We start from the raw sequence: 7,134 nt of genomic DNA on the forward strand, positions 1-7,134 counted from the left end.
GCCCTCGCAAACCTAATGGCGTCGGGGTCGGAAAAGAACAAGAGTTGACCAAGAGAGGTCGGATAGGATATATGAAAGTGAGGAGTCCGGCACAAGAAAGTGGAAGCAATAGCAGGACTCAGCTAAGGGCCCCGTGGTCGCCAACTCACGCTCCAAAGTTCAGAGCCCGTGGGGCCCCTTTTAGTCGCCTCTTACGACAGGCAGGGGACAACGTGAGTGTTATTCTACCGCCGCCACCCACAGGGAGAAAGACACCGCATAACCAGAGAAGCAGAATGGCAAGGTCAATCTATCCCATCTGACAGAGGTAGCATGGTTCCGTGGAGTGATTAATGTTGTAGTGGATTTTATTCCACAAAGGTCCAGTAGGTTGGCTATTAGATACCCCTGCGTACTAACTTTTGTTAATTGTAAATTGTGCCTGGAGAGGCCAGATATTGTAAGGGGTTGTGTAAGTTTGCCCTTAGCGAGCTGTAAGTGATTAGTTAAAGTGTGTGTGCGTGTGTGTGCGTGCGTGCGATTTTCTTACGTTTTTAAATATTTCTTTTCCCGAGGAAAAGCAAACCCCTGCTCCTTCTCATTAATATGTACTGCAATGCTTGCTGTAAGAGCTGATGGCAAAATTATAGGTGTGCAAGCTGAATACCATTGTGGTGATATATACCTATGCGAGTGAGGTGCAGTTGCTTTATTGTGAGGTGTATAAACGTACTTATACGTGTGATAAGTTGTTAATACTCAATTCTGGTCGGAAACTATTTATCTGTCGATGTTTTGCGTATTATTGAAATTTTCTGCAGGTGAATAACAGCCTGTTAAATATCAAGGAATAAACTACTCTCTTTTCAAGAAGATAGTCAACCAAAGAGAATAACAGCATTGAGAATACCCGCTGGTGAGCATACTAAATATCAAGGAATAAACTTTCTCCTTTTCAATTTATCAAACCAAAGAGAAATAACAGCGTGTCATTACTCAGCTTGGAAAATACAGTTGTGAATGGGACAATGTTCAGTGGTCTAACAATTAATTAACTAATTAATTAATTATTAATTAACTTATATCGTGTTCAATTTGTTCAAGACGTCTTAATTCTCATCTCCGATTAGGACCATTTTATAAGTGTAATAATTCTGTAAGTTCGTGGTTATTTCCGGAAGTGACATCTGCAGTGTCTTACATACGAGAGAACTGGCAAGATCGCTCCCGTAGAGAAAACAGGAACGAACACAGACAACATTGCTGTCAACATTAATTCAGCATCGCCAAGTAACCCTTCATCAGGGAAAGAAGAATTGTGCGGAACATGCAAAAAACGTCTTTGATAAGGATTGTGACGCAACTGAATGCGAAGGACCATGTAGCTCATGGTACCACAAAACCTGCTCGAAACTTACAAACGGAGAATTCGACATAATGAAGAGATCCAAATGTAAACTCACTTGGCTCTGCGACTCATGCAAACCAAAAATTTTAAAGCCGAAAGAAAGAAATGAACTGAAGGAACTAAGCGAGAAAGTGGAAAATATCATCAACTTTCTGGCAAACGACATGACTATCATGATCACGAAAACAGTCGAGAAGGAATCCAATAAGAGGCAGGCTCACCCAGTGCCCCAACAGACGCAAACCTCTGAAACATCACAACAGGAAGAATCACAAGAAATAGATGGCAACGAAATACCAGCACCTCGCTCAGAGCAAGAACCGCGCCGGAAAGCAGAAACGGGACATACGCAAGTGCTGCCAGACGCCCACAAAAACCTAGAGAACCCCAGAAAACAGTAGGAATACAGGAACCAATAGAAGGAGAACTACAAGCAGGCCCTCGATATGCATGGCTGTATATTGGGAAACTACACCGTGAAGCCACGAAAGAAAAAATGAAAGGCAGTTACAAAAACAAGGCGTTACCGAAATGAAAGAGTGCGTGGAGCTGTCAACAGTTGGCCATCTAAAGGCCTTTCGCGTAGGAATACCAATAGAAGATCTAGAAAAAGCGACCGATGCAAACTTCTGGCCAAGAGGAGTTACGGTCAGACATTTTCGTTTTCGTCGGTCCACAGGAGCGAGACTTGACTAGAAAGACCTCAACCCAAACGAACCAACAAGACAAAAACACACTAAAACTACTCCTATGGAACGTAGAAGGCCTAAAGAATCTAAAAGCAGCAACCCCTACCTACTTTTGGAACAATGTCGACGCCGTAATAGCCACTGAAACTTTCCTCTCAGAGCCCATCGACGAACCCCTCTTCTACAGTACACATGCACTGGCCAAAACAAAAGAACGTGCTGGACCACAAGGAGGCGTAACCGTCATGTATAACAACACCATAGGAAAACTCAAAGCAAAACACACAGAAGAAAACACAGTCATCATAAAACTGACAGACTATCATAGGACTCTACACAAGTCCAGCGCAATCAGTCAACGATACAGTAAAACAGATAATTAATGCAATCTCAATGACAAGGGAAGAAGAAAATGTGATACTGGGAGGAGACCTAAACTGTAGATTGGACAAGCCTGACCAAAAAAACAGCTCTGGTTTTGGAATTACTACAGGAAGAAGGGTTCACTCTGGTCAATAAAAAGGAAGAAAAGACATACCTTGCGCCTAACGGATCCAGTATAATAGACCTGGTCTTCTACAGAGGAAAACACATTAAAATAAAATCACAACAAGTGCTGGAACGATCAACAGTCGCCCCACTGAAAAGCCACCTACCAGTCTGCACCATATTTGCTATATCAGGAGCGTCCGCATTGCCGAAAACCTCCCATACACAGAAGATCTCAAGGAAACTGAACAATGACGCATTAGAAAAGAAAAAGGAACTACTAGGAAATGTTCCAAGCCTAATAGAAGAAGGACTGCTCCAATCTGCACTGGACTCCATTCTGTTGTATATACATAGTGCACAATTGCTGAAGGAAACAAGAATAGCACAGCCCTGGCTTGACACAGAATGCTACCGCACCAGGAAAGAAGCCCTACACCTCCTCCACAGAGCGAAACACACAAATACATCAGACTACCTGAACGCAAATGCACAAAAGAGGAAAGAATACAAGAAGCTAAACCTGCTCAAAATAGCAAATCACACGGAAGCAGATGCACAAAGACAAGCAGAAGAAGCCCTAAAGGACCCCTTTATAGCGATAAAGAAGAGAAGCAGAGCAGGAGTGGCAGGAATCCCGATGAATGTTTGGGAACAGCACTTCATTCAGCTTTACAACAAGAACAACTTAGAACAAGCATACGAAACCGAAGAGACATACACTATAGAATCTGAACCAATAACCGAGGAATCTAAAAAAAGGAAAAAAGGAAAAGCAGCAGGACCAGACGAGGTGTTCAACGAAAACCTCATAGAAACTCTTGAACAACTCGCCCAGCTGTGGATGATGTTGTTTAACAAATGCCTCACATCAGGAAAAATACCAGAGGATTGGAGGAAGTCGAACATCATCTTGTTATACAAGGGCAAAGGTGACATAGAGGACCTCAACGCATACAGAGGAATTGCACTTGAGAACAATATCTTCAAGATGAATATTGAATTTTCACGACCGCATTGTAATCGAAACAGACTTTCAACGTATTAGGTCGTGTACTTAACATCTCTTCGATTACAATGCGGTCGTGAAAATTCAATATTCATTGACATGCCCCACAACGGGCGACTTAAACGCACTTTGCAGTGTGCTAGCAGCAGTGCCAGACCTGTAGCTCAGATCCTTTTAAACAGAACAAAGATGGCCTAGGCCACCATAGCTCAATTGGTAGAGCAACCGACGCGAAATCGGGAGGTTGTGGGTTCGGATCCCACTGGTGTCCGGCAGGCCATTTTTGTTCTGTACTTAACATCTCTTCAACACGTACTACATGTACGTAACACGACCTAATACTTTGAAAGTCTGTTTCAAATATCTTCAAGATATTCTCCAAAATCCTGACAAACAGACTCTACTCACTAACAGACGCCTTAATGCCGGAAACACAGTTCGGATTCACGACGGGAAGAGGAACCTTTCACGCAGTTGCTAACCTCCTAGAAGATATACATGACGCACTAAGACACTCGTCGAGCAAATTCTACACAGTCTTCGTAGATTTCATAAAAGCCTTTGACCTGCTGAACAGACAAATACTCATGAAGAAACTTGAAAGTATGACAGGAAAGGGTAATCCAACAACAGCTGCTATCAAAACCCTGCTCACCTACAACAAAATCATAAACAAAGATGGCGTGACGACCTCAGAAAACATAGTGCAGACCAACGGCGTTTTACAAGGAGACCCGATTAGCTCAACCCTATTCAACATCGTCATGTCAGACATCACAGACATCCTACAAAAGGACTCAGTGAAAATGTACCTCAGATGACATCGTATTAGGCTCGCACGACAGGGAGGCCCTGCAAGACACTGTAGACCGGCTACAGGAATGGGTCGAAAACAACCAACTCCAGCTGAATACCAACAAGACAGTGCAAATGATCTTCAGGAGGGGAGGAAGAACCTCTGCACAATACAAAATATACTACGGAGCGGAAGAGTTAAAGGTCGTAAACTCCTTCAAGTACCTAGGCATCACCCTACAACCATCGGGATCATCCTACAAAATTCACATACGGGAGTGGGCAGCCGCCGCAATAAAAGCCATTTAAGACACTAAAAATCTGACAAGACTAGCACTAGACACCGCATTAACTCTTTTCTATGCAAAGATAATGCCTATTCTGACCTATGGCATTGAGCTCATATGGAACAACCTGACAACTAGAGACCTCTCGACCCTTGAGTGTGTGAAAGCAAGATACCTAAATAGAACTTTGGGAATATCAAAATACGCCCCTTCGAGACTGGCCTACCAACTTGCAAAAACGTGCTTCCTCATAGAAGACTTGAGGTTCAGGCAACAGCTGCCAGCGACGAAACAAGATTCGGACCTACTTCGGGACAGACAAAACAAGAGAGCGGACATCTGGCCCGAATTCTACGCAACAGATGCGATGCTAGATCGGAACTGGACGGGACCAAACAAGAATATACGAAGCGTCATAATTAGGCTCGCAGTGCGCGGTTTCTACCACAAGCTATGCACAAGAAACAGTTTCCACGAACCCTCACCAGAGTGTGTATGCAGCCTCTGCGGGTAGGCCTGTAAACGCTACCACTTCAGCGAGTGCCACAAGCGCACTAAATCACTAATGGAATATAGCAAAGAACAATGAACCTTAACTCTCTGCACGTTTATGCTCTTTTCTTATTAATAATAATTAATATCTATGAGGGATATTTGCTAATTGCAAACATGATCCATGAAGTCGATGTGAGGAACCAGTGGGTAGTCTGTATAGTAAGAATAGAATACAGGATGAAACTGAAGGAGAAAGACAAAAATGTTGGAGGAATTTAAAGATCAGACGGCGTAGAATAGTCGAGAAAGACCTTGAGCGAGGGAAACGCTTACAAATTCCAAAATATAATTTTGAAAACTTCACAGTTTGGAGAGTTAAGAAAGATTCAGGTTTCCAATACGACCTCAAGGTGGCTTACGAAATCAACCCAGCTGTTCTAATTGGCAGAATGACAATAGAATGCCAGTACTGTCAAGCTCGTAAGTGGCGTGATGAGCCCCCTCGAACCTACTGTCTTACAGGGAAAATACAGTTAGAGAAAATCCTTGAGCCTCCTGAACCTCTGTACGGTCGTCTGACTGGTACACATCCACGGATAAACCAACTTTCCAATACTTATCAATCCTTATATTTAGGGTATAATCATTACAACTGGTGTTATAAGTTGGGACATGTTTCACTCTACTGTCGTAAGCAGGTTCAGCCACAATAAACTTAACCTAAAGTTTGGTCAGGGCCCCGAACCTAGTGACTTAAAGTAATATAGTCCTCTAAGAACTAATGTTCTCATTAGTAAAAATCAATAACCGTATAATTAGTGTGTACGCCTCTAACAATTTCACATAATTAAGATAACACTACATTCATATTGACGGAGGTTAAAATACAGTATATCAAATTACATACGCTGATAATAAAGTACATAATCATATTATAATTTACATTGCTATCAGTCAATCACTAAAAAACTGTTTTACAATACTTATGAAAATCATTTTTGTTTCTCGTTGAATGAAGTTTAAAGTAAAATAAAAGTAGTCGCAAGTTAAATCTCAGTCTATTTCACAGAAAATGAGAGTCAGGTACGAAAAATCACTTATTAGTTAGTTGACTAGTGGAATTGTTCACATCACAGAATTAATCAGCCTGAAAATGCATATGTGTGTAGAGGCAAGTATCCAAATTTCCTTTAATAATAAATTAAAGACAAAATAGGTGTCTTCGAGTTTTTACTGGGAGTTCAACAAAGTCTTAGATGGTGAATAAAACGTAATGAGCCTGTAGTGAAGACCCTTACGTTGGAATATATCTTATTGTTTTTTATTTACGACTATTATAATCTATATCAAATACGGTTTACAATTAGATTTGTAACATGTAACATATCCACAGTCCAAAAACTTCCTTGAGAACGCCAGAAAGTATAACTCGGCTTTCCATATGACCTCATTCGGCGCTCAAATCATACATCACGGGAATTTCATACCGACGTTCAAAGTACAAGGGCAAGTTTACCACCTTTTTGAATCACCTTTACACACTGATGACAAATTAAAATCAAAATGTTTACAAACATATTTTACAGGTGACGACGAGATAAACTTGCGTTGTACAAATAATCCTTCTCTCAATCCCAGTGTCGTGAACGGTTTGCAATGTATGTTACACGATAACAATACTATAACCGGAGTAAAGTATATACCCTCTCCATAAATATTTTAGTGCTGGCCGCATTGCCGTTGAAATTCGTGTCTCTGACTTAATTTACTTCTGCGTTATTTATTACGTGGTTCCTGGTCACATGTTAGCATAATTTTCATTACTTATGTGCATAAACTTCTGCTGGCGTGAATGTTACAAATGTCGCCCTCTGTTGTGTATGTAAAGCAAGTGCCTGTTCCCGTATAGAGATGGGGAGATTCTGAACGAGTGATTCAAAATGAACGAATCATTGAACTGAACGATTGAATCATGATTCAGTA

At 41.5% G+C, this 7,134-nt stretch overlaps 1 non-coding gene across 1 annotated transcript; it reads left to right on the top strand.

Moving 5' to 3' along the window:
• Positions 1-3,772: 3,772 nt before the first annotated feature.
• TRNAS-CGA (transfer RNA serine (anticodon CGA)) lies at positions 3,773-3,849 on the top strand. Its single transcript has one exon. It is a non-coding gene; the product is annotated as a tRNA-Ser (tRNA).
• Positions 3,850-7,134: the final 3,285 nt, after the last annotated feature.

Source organism: Anabrus simplex, chromosome 4 (genome assembly GCF_040414725.1).
Source record: "Anabrus simplex isolate iqAnaSimp1 chromosome 4, ASM4041472v1, whole genome shotgun sequence".
Taxonomy (NCBI): Eukaryota; Metazoa; Arthropoda; class Insecta; order Orthoptera; family Tettigoniidae; genus Anabrus; species Anabrus simplex.